The 15,329-nt window shown below is 38.0% G+C and overlaps 1 long non-coding RNA gene across 3 annotated transcripts in view; it reads left to right on the top strand.

Moving 5' to 3' along the window:
- The first annotated feature begins 7,182 nt into the window (after positions 1-7,182).
- Positions 7,183-15,329, top strand: part of LOC110130109 (uncharacterized) — a 34,163-nt gene continuing 26,016 nt past the window's right edge. For 2 of the 3 annotated variants that reach the window (XR_002311734.2, XR_011482195.1), the window contains exons 1-3: positions 7,183-7,278; positions 8,871-8,945; positions 13,541-13,639. This is a non-coding gene — a long non-coding RNA (uncharacterized lncRNA). Of the gene's footprint in view, positions 7,279-8,870; positions 8,946-13,540; positions 13,640-14,355; positions 14,420-15,329 lie in introns of all 3 variants that reach the window. The other variant, XR_011482194.1, reaches the window with a different exon arrangement.

A 15,329-nucleotide genomic window follows, 5' to 3' on the forward strand; every position in this document is an offset into this window, starting at 1 on the left:
AGGGAGTCAGTGAACGTGTCTGAAAAACAAAGCTATTGCTGACAAGTCCCTGTGAACCCTTTTCACCTGTGTATCAAAAGGTCAGGTCTGAGCCCATTTCACTAGATCAGCATCGTCGGAACTAAGCCTTAATTATCATGCATGGAGATCATAATAAATATGGTTTTATTTTTGATGACTTTTTGGTTTAATTTTACAATGTTATCCTCTCTCCTCCATCCCCCCCCCATAAATAAAACTTCTATATTTTATAGTTTCTCTGAGACAAGAAGGAGAAAACCAACCATTGGACCCCACTTCCACAGAATTAGTGATGAGAAAGTCAATGCATGCCCTTGGTCTGGAGCCCACTTCATGGGAAGACCATTATGTTTGCCTGCCAGCCTTTAGAGAGGTTCCCCCAAATCTAATGAACACCCACAGCCTTACACATATAAACAACTGATAACTATTACATAGGAACTAATATATCACCTTCTCCCTATTGTGTCTGTCTCCCTACATGACCCCAATAAGTCACTTGGGTGATATATTTAAGAAAAGATAATCTCAAATTTATTTCTTCATCTTGCCTTTAATATCGCCTAAATTCACCCACTGCACATTCATAAGGTAGTATAACTTACTTTCTTTAAAAGTCCAGATACTATTGAAGAAGGAAGAACAGCCAGAGTGTGAATTTAAATCAGCAGATTGCTTTTCTCCTAACCCTTACAAAAGCACCATGCAGACAGAGGTTATGAATGGCTGGAGGAAAGAATATTATGGTGTGTGGGTTATCTTGGAGATTTTTGGACTTAGATGTAACACTGAGGTCTAGGAATTTAGCCAAGGGAAAAAAGAGAAAGAAAGAGAGACAGATCTGCCAGTGATAAAGTAGGGTCAGGCAGTGAAGACAGAATGTAAAGGAATGTGGGGAGTACCGAAAAGCAACTTCTCAGATGCTAGTTACTCAATATAGTAAAAACACTTTCAGAGGGTGGCAACATCCTATATTGTGTTTCTTTAGAATAATGTTGTTTATTATTAACAAAGTAAGTGTCTGGAAACACTTTCTGGCCATGAAGATTCTTGGCTAGAGCAACCTTTTCAAATTTATCATTGGATTGTTGTTGTTGTTGCTTTTTAAACCATTAAAATGTGCCCAGTTTGAATGCATTTTGATTTCCACACAGGAGATACATTCAAAGACTAGAATCTTCCTCAAAATTTTGCTCAACAGCATTGGGTTACACTATAGGAAATGGTATCATCCCTGCAGGGCTGGCATAGCTCTGAATCAGGAGGTGTTCTCAGGCTTCAGTTCCCCCAGCTCAACTGCACATTTTTGTACTCTCTTTTTCCCTTTCTTGCCCTGTATGACTTTTAGTTCATGTCTCCTTTGGTGTCTGGCATGATGCTACTTAGCATACCTTCAGTAAATAAAGACTTGGCACATTACAGGCTATTTTTCTGCACCACTGCACTCAATGAGAACTTTCTGTTGGTTCTTTTTTTCAGTCAGAATGTCTTAAAGACTGCAGGTTAATCTCCTCTTCTTGTTAGATGCTTTATTCAAGAGCATCCTGATTCTGGAAGATTCAGTTTTCACTGGTTATTTTTAGCACTCAATTGATTCAAGCATCTTCCAAATTCTGAGGAAAAAAAATCACTTCAACCAAGAGATCCTATCAATCACAGCGTGGTTTGCATGCTTATTTAGCTGGTTAGTAATTAAAGGCAGCTAAAAATACCAGGCATGCATGAATGGTGTGATTTTTATATCTTAGCTCTTTTCCAGAGAAGATGCAAGTTCCATCAATCAAACAGTTGGTAGCTGAAGTCATTATCACTGAAATTAAGGCAATTATATACAAATGAATATTAATGAAGTATCTACTCAAAATTAGGGTCAGTTCTTAACACTTAAAAAGAAATTGTAGAGAATCTAGGTTCAGTGTAAAATAACTTAGGAACACACCTTCCATATTAAACTGCCTCTCCAATGAAGGGGGCTCTATCACATTTATGGTATTTCTTATTTCAGAAACAACTGATCCATCAATATTCCTAAATGACCCATAAACCTACATATAATGTAACCATACAACATCTTAATGAGAAAGAGGCATATTGGTCCCAGACACTGTGATTTTATAACAACAACAACAAAAATTTACATGACATTCATTGCAATTTATAACATCTTTACTTATAAAATAGGAAGACTATCTCAGATGATCTCCAAGAATGTTTAATCCTACAACATTTTATTGTTGAATAAGAATGTATCATTTTAAGGACTTCAGAAAATCTGATGTTAGTACAATTTGATTCTTTAGGTAGCTATGAATAGGAAATAAACAGTGAGAATGCAAGGGGTCTGAATTTTCTATTGATAGATGTGCTTGCAGACAATTAAAGGTCCCCAAATATAACATTCTTAATTAAAAACTGGTAGAAACCCCCAAGCAGCCAGATTTATGTTTCAAGCATGGCACTCACATCCCACAACTACCAAATACCACTCATATCAGGGTGGAGAATGGACATTTAATTTATTATATTACTGTGGATTTTGTAGGTTTTGCTACCCACTTAGGACTCAGGAGGAAGGAAACAAGAAAGAGAAAGGAAGGAAGGATGAAAAAAGGAAGGAAGAGATGGTGGCAGGGGAGAAGGAAGAAGAGAGATACCAGTCCGTGCCTGAACATTGAAAGTGGTGGGGACCTGGACTCAAGGGGCCTTTGGGTCAGTCATGCTGTAGCCAGAAGAATTGATGGTCTCTAAAGGGAGCCCCAGGAGTCACTCCTGCTACAAAACATGCAGAACTTCGGGACTGGAAAAAGAGAAATGAGGATAAGAGGCAGGAAGGCTAAGCTGCTGGAAGGATTCTAGAAGCATGGATCTGGAGGACAACAGGGCTAAGTAAAACTGATCAGGCAATATAGGGAAGACAGGAACAGAGCTGGGGGGATCTTGTTCCCCACAGTTGTGTGAAAAGATACAGCTGTTCTGGCTGAATCTGCTGGCACGTTTTTCAGGTTCTTGCATTCTCCCAGAAATCTCAGCTGCAAGACATGACCGAGACCGCTACAGAACCACAAGGCCTGTAATAAAAATCATTGGTCTGGGGTGCTTGAAAAATTACCACACTTGGAAGCAGGTGTATAGAGTAGATGTCCTCTAATTCCTTAGAACCCTATGCAGCACTACAGAAGGATTCACCATCTTTTCAACACTGTACTGAAAGTTCTTGCTTGAGACAGTTAGAGGCAATAAATGTACACAGATTGGAAAGGAAGACATTAAGCTGTGTTTGTCTGCAGATGACATTACTATGTAAAAAATCCTAATGAATCTATGAAAAAAGCTCCTGGAACTAATAAGTGATTATCACAAGGTTGCAGGATATAAGACCATTATAAAAAGTCAATTGCTTTCCTTGGTCCAGCAAAGAGCAAGTGGAATTTAAAATTAAAATCATAATACTGTTTACAATAGCAACCCCAAAATAAAATACTTAGGTATAAATATAACAAAATATGTACAAGATCTATATGAGGAAAACTATAAAACACTTATTACATAAATTAAAGAATTAAATAAATTGAGAGATAATCTATGTTCATGGGTAGAAAGACTCAATGCTGTCAAGAAGTCAGTTCTTCCCACTTTGATCTCTGGATTCAGTACAATCCCAATCAAAACCTCAGAAAGTTATTTTGTGGATATTGACAAATGGATTCTGAAGTTTATGTAGAGAGGCGAAAGACCCAGAACAGCCAAGACAATTTTGAAGGAGAAGAACAAAGTTGGAGACTGAAACTACCTGAGTTCAAGACTTACTGTATATCTATAGTGATCAAGACAGTGCAGTATTGGCAAAAGAAGAGAAAAATGTAGATCAATAGAACAGAATAGAGAGCCAAGAAACAGATCTATGTAAACATAGCCAAAGGGACAAACCTAATACAATGAAGCAAAAACAGTCATTTCAACTAATGGTGCTGGAACAATTGGATCTCTATATGCAAAAAATTTGCATCTAAATAAAGATTTTACTCCATTCACAAAACTTAAGGCTCATAGACCTACACATAAACTGTAAAACCATGAAACTACTAGAAGATAACAGCAGAAAATCTAGATGATCTTGGGTATGGTGATGTCTTTTTAGATACAACAGTGAAGACAATCGCTGAAAGAAATCATCGATAAGCTAGACTTCATAAAAATTAAAAATTTCATCTATGTAAAATATAATGATAAAAAATTAGAAAACAACACAGACTTGGAGAAAATACCTGCAAAAGACACATCTGATAAAGTATTATAATCTAAAACATACAAAGATCTCTTAAAATGCAACAATAAGAAAAAAAACCTCATTAAAATATTGACCAAAGACCTTGATAGACACATCGTCAAAGAAGAAATACAGATGGCAATTATGCATCTCAAAAGATGTTCCATGTCATATGATAACAGGGAAATGCAAATTAATATGAGATACAACTATATACCTGCTCAGTTCAGTTGCTCAGTTGCGTCCGACTTTTTGCGACCCCATGAACCGCAGCACACCGGGCATCCCTGTCCATTACCGACTCCTGGAGTCCACACAAACCCACGTCCATCGAGTCGGTGATGCCATCCAACCATCTCATCCTCTGTCGTCCCCTTCTCCTCCTGCCCTCAATCTTTCCCAGCATCAGGGTCTTTTCCAATGAGCTAGCTCTTCGCATCAGGTGGCCAAAGTATTGAAGTTTCAGCTTCACCATCAGTCCTTCCAATGAACACCCAGGACTGATCTCCTTTAGGATGGACTGGTTGGATCTCCTTGCAGTCCAAGGGACTCCCAAGAGTCTTCTCCAACACCACAGTTCAAAAGCATCAATTCTTCAGTGCTCAGCTTTGTTCACAGTCCAACTCTCACATCCATACATGACTACTGGAAAAATCATAGCCTTGATTAGACGGACCTTTGTTGACAAAGGAATGTCTCTGCTTTTTAAGATGCTATCTAGGTTGGTCATAACTTTCCTTCCAAGGAGTAAGTGTCTTTTAATTTCATGGCTGCAGTCACTATCAGCAGTGATTTTGGAGCCCAAAGAAATCAAGTCAACCACTGTTTCCACTGTTTCCCCATCTATTTGCCAAGAAGTGATGGGACCGGATGCCATGATCTTAGTTTTCTGAATGTTAAGCTTTAAGCCAACTTTTTCACTCTCCTCTTTCACTTTCATCAAGAGGCTCTTTAGTTCTTCTTCACTTTCTGCCATAAGGGTGGTGTCATCTGCATATCTGAGGTTATTGATATTTCTCCCGGCAATCTTGATTCCAGCTTGTGCTTCCTCCAGCCTAGCGTTTCTCATGATGTACTCTACATATAAGTTAAATAAGCGGGGTGACAATATACAGCTTTGAGGTACTTCTTTTCCTATTTGGAATCAGTCTATTGTTCCATATCTAGTTCTAACTGTTGCTTCCTGACCTGCATACAGGTTTCTCAAGAGGCAGGTCAGGTGGTCTGGTATTCCCGTCTCTTTCAGGATTTTCCACAGTTTATGGTGATCCATATAGTCAAAGGCTTTGGTGTAGTCAATAAAGCAGAAATAGATGTTTTTCTGGAATTCTCTTGCTTTTTCGATGACCCAGTGGTTGTTGGTAATTTGATCTCTGGTTCTTCTGCCTTTTCTAAAACCAGCTTGAACATCTGGAAGTTCACAGTTCACGTATTGCTGAAGCCTTGCTTGGAGAATTTTAGCATTACTTTGCTAGCATGTAAGATGAGTTCAATTGTGTGGTAGTTTGAGCATTCTTTGGCATTGCCTTTCTTTGGGACTGGCATGAAAACTGACCTTTTCCAGTCCTGTAGCCACATATACCTGTTAAAATGGCCAAAACCGAGAATATTGACAGCATTCTCACCAAATACTGGTGAGAATGTGGAGCAACAGGAATGCTCATTCAATGATTTTGGGGATGCAAAATGTTACACTTTGGAAGACAGTTTGGTGGTTTCATATAAAAGGAAACATATTCTCACCACATGACCCAGAACTCATGCTCATTGTCATTTAGCCACAAGAGCTGAAAACTTATCTCCACAGAAAAATCTACACTTGGATATCTGTCACAAATTTTATTCATAATTGCCAAAATTTGGAAGCAACAAGGATGGTCCTTCAGTAGGTGAATGGATAGATAAACTGTGATACATCCAGACAATGGAATATATTTCAGTGCTAAAAATAAATAAGTTATCCAGTCATGAAAAACACAAGGAGAAAACTTAAATGCATATTATTAAGCAAAAGAAATCAACCTGAGAATGCTACAAACTGTGTAATTCCAAGTATATGACATTCTGGAAAAGGCAGAGCTAAGGAGACCTTACAAAGATAAGGATTATAGGGATAGGAAGGGGTGGGGGGAGAAACGAATAAGCAGAACACAGTGGATTTTAGGTCAGTGAAAAATTATATGATATTATAATGCCCAATATGTCATTATATATTTCTCTAAACCTATAGACTTTATAACACCAAGATTGAACCCTAAGGTAAACTATGGGCTCTGAGTGATTATGATGATGATTATTATGATTATGATTAGGATTATCATCCTTGGTAATAAATATGTTCATTTTGGTGAGCTATGCTGATAATGGGGAAGGCTATGCATGTGTGGAGGCAGGGGTATATATGAGAATCTCTACATTCCACTGAATTTTGCTTTAAACCTAAAATTACTCTAAAAAATTGCCTTTAAATATTCACATGCATTGGTATATTCAGCATAACTGAAAAGAACCTTCAATATACAGTCTACTTCAGTGAAGATGGACAAACCCATGGTCTAACCCTATCAATTATTTCTTGTGTACAATTATAACTTGCATAGCTCAGTTGGTAAAGAATCTGCCAGCAATGCAGGAGACCCCAGTTCGATCCCTGGGTCTGGAAGATCCGCTGGAGAAGGGATAGGCTACCCACTCCAGTGTTCTTGGGCTTCCCTTGTAGCTTAGCTGGTAAAGAATTTTCCCACAATGCGGGAGACCTGGGTTCGATCCCTGGGTTGGGATGATCCCCTGGAGAAGGGAAAGGTTACCCACTTCAGTATTCTGGCCTGGAGAATTCCATGGACTGCATAGTCCATGGGGTCACAAAGAGTCAGACATGACTGAGCAAATTTCACTTCACTTCAGGGAGGTGGAAAAAATCTACATATACATATGCTCCTCCTGCAAGGTTTTCAGTTGGCAGTGACGAGTGAGAACGACTGTGCTAACCTGTAAGTTGTTGGTGAGGGAACGGCTCTTCTGTGTCCCTGGCCCACACACTGTGAATTCTAGATACAAGTTTATTTTTTTTTCCATTTATTTTTATTAGTTGGAGGCTAATTACTTTACATTATTACAGTAGTTTTTGTTATACATTGAAATGAATTAGCCATGGATTTACATGTATTCCCCATCCCAGTCCCCCCTCCCACCTCCCTCTCCACCCGACCCCTCTGGGTCTTCCCAGTGCACCAGGCCCAAGCACTTGTCTCATGTACCCAGCCTGGGCTGGTGATCTGTTTCACTCTAGATAATATACATGTTTCAATGCTGTTCTCTTGAAACATCCCACCCTCGCCTTCTCCCAGAGTCCACAAGTCTGTTCTATACATCTGAGTCTCTTTTTCTGTTTTGCATATAGGGTTATCGTTTATTTTTAAAAGGTTTGTTAAAAAATAATGCATTACACAATGAATGAAAGAATCAGATGTGTGAGCCACATTCACAGTATTTGTGGTCACATCTATAATCGAGCTATTTTCAGGGTGTTTTGAAGCTAGTGCTAAGCATATGGTTGTCCTAACCCAGGGCCTGTGTACTTGTCCTTTTTTTCATTAAGAACCTAGTCAGGAGAGGGAGATGCCAGGATAATTAACAAATATGAGATTGTGGCTATGGGTTTAGCACAAACCTCACATTCTTCTCATTCCTCTTCCAAATAGACCCCTTAGGAAGAGTTTGGTTAATTCAACAGTACACCTCATCAGAATATTTTAAAATGTACTCTTTGGGAACTAACCCACATATATACACATACATGATATCAAAAAAGATTCAGCCTCAGATGTCTCTTAATATCACACATTAGCAAAGAATGCTGTTAGCACTCAGAAAATTGTATGTCTCCAAATTCTAAATTCCAGGAATAATTTGCTGTTCTGTTGGTAGCAACTACAATGAGCCTTCCTAAGTCATTTATATAGAGACAATCCTTAGTATGAAGAATAATACAGAAAAGAAAGTATCATTAGACAGGTTTAATTTTAATTATACTATTGTGAAAAGTGGGCTAAATATGTAATTTACATGACTCTAAGGATGCTAATTCCTCTTACTAATCTATCTTTCATTCCCTATTGTATTCTCTTAATTTAAAATAATGAATTGTTTGAAAGCTATAGAAAATCATAGGAAAATTATATCACAGCCATTTGTATATTCAACATCAAGATGAGGAAAGACATTTACATTCTGCCAAATGGCTTCAGCTCTCCTGTTTGTTTTAACATAAAGATCATTGTATAGATTCTGCAAAATACTTCCCTCCATATCTCTTCCTTCTCCTTCCTCTCTTTCTAGAAATACCTGGTTTCCTATGGCTGAGGTGTTTATCATTCATTGTTTTATACTTTTACACTAATGTTTATGCCACCTCCAAATTATGTTTCCATTGGACTGTACAAATATAGGTCTTGCATTTTAATGACAATAGACTACTCCAACATATGAACAAATCAGTTTATTCATCTGTTTTTACTGTGAATCAGTTAGTCTGCTTCAAGTTTCTACCCTCACAACACTTATACAATGCATACTATTGCAGCATATATTTTGTGGATGTGTGAGAGTTCCTCCAGAGAACACACTTAAGGAAATTTTGAAACTGCTGGGTTATCAGGTATGTTTATTTTTATCTTTACTAGATATTGACAATTTACTCTCTAATGATTGTGTCAATTTATTCTCCTATTAACAATGCATAAAGTTTCCTATTTCCACATAATTTTCCCCAAATTCTGTTTTATTAGGTTTGTAAATTTCTATTAATTTGATGGATGAACTATTATATCAGAGTGATTCTAACTGATATTTATTGTTCTTGTTCAAAATTCCAGTTTGTCTTTACATTTTTACAGATGATTTTAATATGCTAAACTTGCTTTATATATAAATGTATATATACAAAATCATTAATACATATATATGTATATGTGTGTTTCTGTATGAAACGTATTCCATCTTATTTTGTGCTATTCATTTACTATAATTTTTCTTTGTTTCAATTTTGCCTCAATTTTGTATTTCTATTGGATTATCTTTTCTTTAGTTGCTTTGTTCCCATTCACTAATTTAAAAGTTCTATATTCTTTATATATATGTATATACACATGTGTGTATGTGTATATATATATATATATATATATGTATTTATATATACATATATCTATGTCTATACACTGAAGTGTGCACACTTATCTAAAGCTAAAATTAATCACATTATTATTTTCCTCCTAAAGGATGCATTCATGGATGCTTTACCTCTCATCAATCTCCCAGTCTCCTTGCAATCATTTTGGATAACTTCAGTTTGCTTTTATATCATAAAATAAGTTAAATATACTCTTGATTAAAAAAATAATTCACATATATTAAAATAATGGTTACTAGTTTACTTGTTTCCCTTTTTATTCTTACATTCTGCTTCATTCACTTATCTTACAAAGTTATTATTTCTAAAGTGCATCCATTTAGAAATTGTTTCCATAAGAGTTTGTGAGTGGGAAATGCTCTCAGACTTTATTTTTCTAAAAAAGTATATAATTCTCCTTCACTTTATCCTAACCCCTTCTTTTTTTGTTACTTTTTTAAAAATTCCCTGAATGCAATATTCTCTCATATCTTTGAGGACATTAATGACAGTTTCTTTTTTATTTTTTTCCTCTATAGTCTCTCTTTTCTCCAAGTTGATTTCTTTTCTTTATTCTGGTGACAGTGTTCCTTACTAAAGGATCTACTCAATGCCTGGTGATCCTTCATTCTCATAATTAAGAGAAGACTGGAAAGCTATGAAGAGGATAGAAGTACTCATGGGGGAGGGCAGGGTGGTGACACCAATTTCACACCAGGTGATCTGGGTGACGAGGCTGGAGATTAGCCCCCTACCTAGTGGACCTTCAAGCATCTCCTCTTGGGTTAGCTAAGAGGTCTAGGGGGAAATCTCCTAATTGTATGCCTTGGTAAGGACACAGCTTCCAGGATTCCAGAAGCCAGGTTGGGAGGGGGCTAGGGATTCAGTTTCGGCATTCACATACATGCCCCTTTCCTTCCCATGATTGTACCTGGAACCTCTACTTCAGAGACCATCCACTCTGGTATCCTTGGAGAATAAACCCCCAGCCTTCATCTGGATTGAGGATGAGTTAGAGATCAGAGTTAAAGGAAGAGAAAGGACATTATCACACAGATTCTACCAAATCTTCATTTTCTTAGCCATTCTTCATTCACTTTCAGTTTCAGAAGTACGTGGTGTGTATTTGTCCTATCCCTTGCAGGTTGCTGGATTTTTTTTTTCTTTTCTATTTTACACAGCATAAGGCCTGTAAAGGAGACTGGATCTATGAAAGGACCTTAGTGTAAACTCCCTGTTTCTCACAAACCTGGGTCCCTTCAACCTTTCCATTAGAGACTTCAAAAGCCAAAACTGACCCTTGCTCTCTGCCTCATAGCTGCCTCCTCCATCCCTCCCTCTGATGGACAAAGCAACAATTCACTCACTGCTCTTAATTTCATTTTCCTCTTCATTTCTGGATGAAATTCTCAGTCATTTAACTTTTAAGAGTTTATCTATGTATTGCAAATATTTAAGCATTTTTGTTCGATTTTATCTAGCTATTGAAAGTCTAGATGAATTTAATAGTTAACTGTTAGTATGTTGCCTTCCTAGAAACATGTCTCTCCATCCACCTAATATAATGATGACCATTCGTTGAGTGCCAACTGGGGGGCCAGAACATCATCCACATACTATTCCTATGACCTGGTAGAGCTGGGATTTAAAGCCAGGTCTGTCCATCTCCTAAGCCCACTTATAGTAAATCAAACAATTTTCCATAATCAATAATAAAACCAATAGGGACGTGTCAGCTGCTTTCAGGGGAAGGAAATGCAAATCCATGTGTGTGCATGCTTGTACGTATAGGCTGAGGTGTGGGCAGAGAGCATCTAAGACATGGTGCTGTCATGACACTTGGTTCACACAGTGCTACTTGCCACAGATTCTCTTTCTTTTTCTTTGCTCATTCAACAGTGTCTAATAAATACCTTATTTCCCTTCTCACTGACTTTCTATTTATTCCCTACTTTCTGCTGAAAATGCCTATTGTGTTCAAGCAGATGAATGTCACAGCAGGCACTCTGCCCTGTAACATCAAGGACTGTGAACAAGAATTTTACTTTGAAGTGAAAAAGTAGTGGGGACGGGGAAGATAAGGAGGTTATGGAGAGACAACACAGAAAATAAACACGTGTGTGAATCTATAATTTCCCAAGAAAAGCTACAGTCTGTGTAATATTGTAGTTTTGCTGAATAAATTGTTGTTAACAGCAAAGTACCTCTATATATATTTCAAAGGAAGAAACATCATTTTAAGTATGTTCTTATCGGAAGAGCCTATAGATGCAGAGTAGCCAGCTAGCAAATGTGTGTTGTGCTGAAAGGATTACCCACTGGGGAATTATAAGTTCATGCTAATATTGTCTATTTTATCACATTTCCATCAGGGATGTAGTCTCAGGGAAGCACCTTGTTATATTCTTTAGCTATAGTGAATCACAGATTTTAGTTCTCCAAAATATCCTGGCTCCCCTCTCTGCCTTGTATGGAATAATCAAAATCATTTCTTGATATCAGGATCTGCCTTTTACACTTTTACTGCATTTATCAGGGCGCCCAGCTCAGCGACTTGTACATGGTAGCAACACAGTATGTACATCATTAACGACATGGAGTTTTTGCCTCTTTGGGAAAAATAGATGCACACAAGCCCTTGACTATACAGCAGCTGGCCTAACAGATGGGGCTGCAGCCAGGGCAGACAGCAGACAGGTACCAGGAGGTCCTAGAGGAATCTACATTAAATGGTCCCTTCCCCAGCCTCAAAGGATGATTAAGAACACCTAAGACTAAGGTTCTTCATAAGACTGCTATTCTTTTTTTTTTCCATTTATTTTTATTAGTTGGAGGCTAATTACTTTACATCATTGCAGTGGTTTTTGTCACACATTGAAATGAATTAGCCATGGATTTACATGTATTCCCTATCCCGGTCCCCCCTCCCACCTCCCTCTCCACCCCATCCCTCTGGGTCTTCCCAGTGCACCAGGCCTGAGCACTTGTCTCACGCATCCAACCTGGGCTGGTGACATAAGACTGCTATTCTTTTGTGATTCAGCTAAGTGTCACCGCTTTTAGAAACTGGCCATGGAGATTTGAACCAAGAGAGGGTCCCCTTCCTTCTCCCTCTTTCTAGCTATACTGTTTTCACATTTGCTTCGAACTGATACGAATTTGTACTCATTTTATTTAATTGTCTTTTTAGTTGTTTTTTTGACTGTCTTTTTTTCTAGACTGTAGGCACGATGAAGTCAGGGATCAGGTCGTTTCCACATATTCCAAACAGGAGTAGTGACTTGCTGATTTTTTAAATGAGCACATCATTCAACAAAGCACTCTTCCTTCTTCCTCTTCTTTAATCCGGAAATGAGAACTGTCATTCAGAACACTGAGCAGCCACTTAACTTGGCACCACTCACTTCCACGCTTAGCACAAGCTTTCCAGGCTGAACATCCCAGGAATCGTGTTTCAGAGAGCTGCGGAACCCTTCAGCAGTTGAAATGCTCTTTCCGTGTAAAAATCCTCCTGTGCGCTCTCTACTGCTCAGCAGCAGTTGAGAAGCAAGTCACTTGTGCAAACTCTGAAAGGCTATTGATAAAAGAAAAGGGATGACATTTGCTTCTGGCAGTTTTACTCAAAGGTATGCGCCTGGAAGTCAGAGAAAGATATGAGCCGTGGGAAGTATGCGAGATCTCTGAAAAGAATGCAGGAAAAGGATCTTCACGGGGTAGAAGCACTTTTCCACTATGCTTGGCAAGAAAGGGCAACTCGGAGGCTGAAAGGAGAGTGAATGGGCAAGGCCAGGAGAGAGACTGAAGCACACTGACTCTCATCACTCGTGTGTCGTGACCTTGAGCCCTATCAGAGCTGCAGTGTGAGTTACAGTCCAGTGGGAAATAGAGCTAAGGCCAGGAATCATTGCAAACGCTTGCGATGATGGTTTAATGAAGGAGTCAAACAGGATGTGGATAGACAAATCTGATCAAGTGCATATCTAGTTTGGCAACAGATATATAAAAACAGATAAATAAAATATTTCTAGGAAGGATATTAATTGAAGGAAATGAAGAAAACTGTCTTATATGTTATTATATTTCAGCTGAGAGTTCAAGGAAAAATTCACCCAAGAAATCAGCTGACTCCTAATCAGAGTTCTAATGCAGCCATTTATAGCTCTTCATGCTGCTTCATCACCCAGGTAATTACCCTTCATCAACCTAAAATTCTCCAGTACTTTCAGTTGGAGAAGCTAGTCTTCATTTTCCTATGTTAGAAGTCAGTTGCAAACTGTTATTGACCCAGATCTGCTGTCATCTTTCACTTGAGTGCAGATGCACATGCAAGAGAATCCTTTACATTATTTACAGTTGTTTTCATGAAAACTTAAAACCAGTACTTAGCCTATGGATGGATAAATGGGAATACAGAATACATGGATGGATAGAGAGGAAGCTGTATTATAAATAAGTAAATAAATTAATGTGTGTTGTATAAGAATAACTTCATTTATCACATTTATTCATTAACTCAACAAACATTGAAAGTAAAATATTATTAGTTTTAACTGTGGTCAATGTATCAGACCCGGGTTTAATTAGAGACTCAAAACCTCTTGGGCAATTACAGAGTTGAAGAGGAGATTGTAGGAACTGGTTAATTAGTTTATGTATGACAATTGTTTTTGTTTATGGTGCTGGGCCCTAAAGTCCACACGTCAGGGAGTCTGAAAGGAAAGATGGGAATGAAGCTCTAGAGAGAAAGGACGAACAGGAGCTGTGAGATGGCATAGAACCCTTGACAATAAAGGAACCCTCATCAATTTCTCACTGACTCTAAGCATTTGGTTTTGATTATGTGAGCTGCTTACACAAAATGGTGCCTTTCTTCATGAATTCAAATGTGTACCTGACCCAGGAGTTACAGAAGCTGAAGAAGTCGCTGGAGGCTGTGTGCCTGGTGATTTACTGTTGTCAACAAGGTGAGTCAGCAGGCCTACAACAATATGTGTTCATTTAAATAGCACCTGAAACTACACTCACCTTCTGAACATAAAAATAGTTTGCAGAAATGTCTTTGGTGGTAAATTCATTAACCACATACAGAGAATTCTGGTAATGAAATGATGACACCTAGAGTAAAGCCTTGGTGAGAGAGGTATGGGGAAGGGCTTGAGCAATATATTTTGGTAGGTGCTGAGCCTCTGATTCCTATTTGTCTCAGCCAGGAGTGTTCTTTTTTAAATAATATGTGTGCCAACACACCTTTTTCCCTGCTTAAGCCAACTCGTCTTGAATTTCTTCTCCTTATAATTTGAAGAGATCTGGTCAGTGCATATTCTGCATAATAGGCTGGAGTTAGTAGGTGTGGGAGGTAATGGGGGAAGGTAATTTAATTATGATAATCAGTGTCTAATGTATTTACATGCTCAAAACAATGAATTAATGAATAAATGAGGGGTTCAAAAATGAGAAACATGGTGTATATATGTGGAAAGTACAAGGTGATTCATATTGACTTTTCCCCAGAAAATCCTATTTGCATGAAAAGAGCCTCCAAATGAGTCGAGCTTCATTACAGTTTCAAAATAGACTTTATGGCACAGTTCGCCCATCACTTATCCTCATAATGATTTACAAAAATTTCCAACAGTACTAGGACCGAGGCATCTGGCATCCAGTTTACATCTCTGTTCTCCTTTGAATGTTAGCAAAGTGCTGAGCATCATTGTGGACCAGTAATTATATAAATCAAGTTAAATTAATCTAATGAAATAATTCAGAAGTTAAAATTGATTCCTCTTATGCTATCAGATCTGGGATTCCAGGATTCTAGAAGGCTGGGAGAAAAATGAAGTCCCAGAAATTACTGAGTTCTTATATTTATTTATT

Source organism: Odocoileus virginianus, chromosome 2 (assembly GCF_023699985.2).
Source record: "Odocoileus virginianus isolate 20LAN1187 ecotype Illinois chromosome 2, Ovbor_1.2, whole genome shotgun sequence".
In the NCBI taxonomy this organism is placed as follows: Eukaryota; Metazoa; Chordata; class Mammalia; order Artiodactyla; family Cervidae; genus Odocoileus; species Odocoileus virginianus.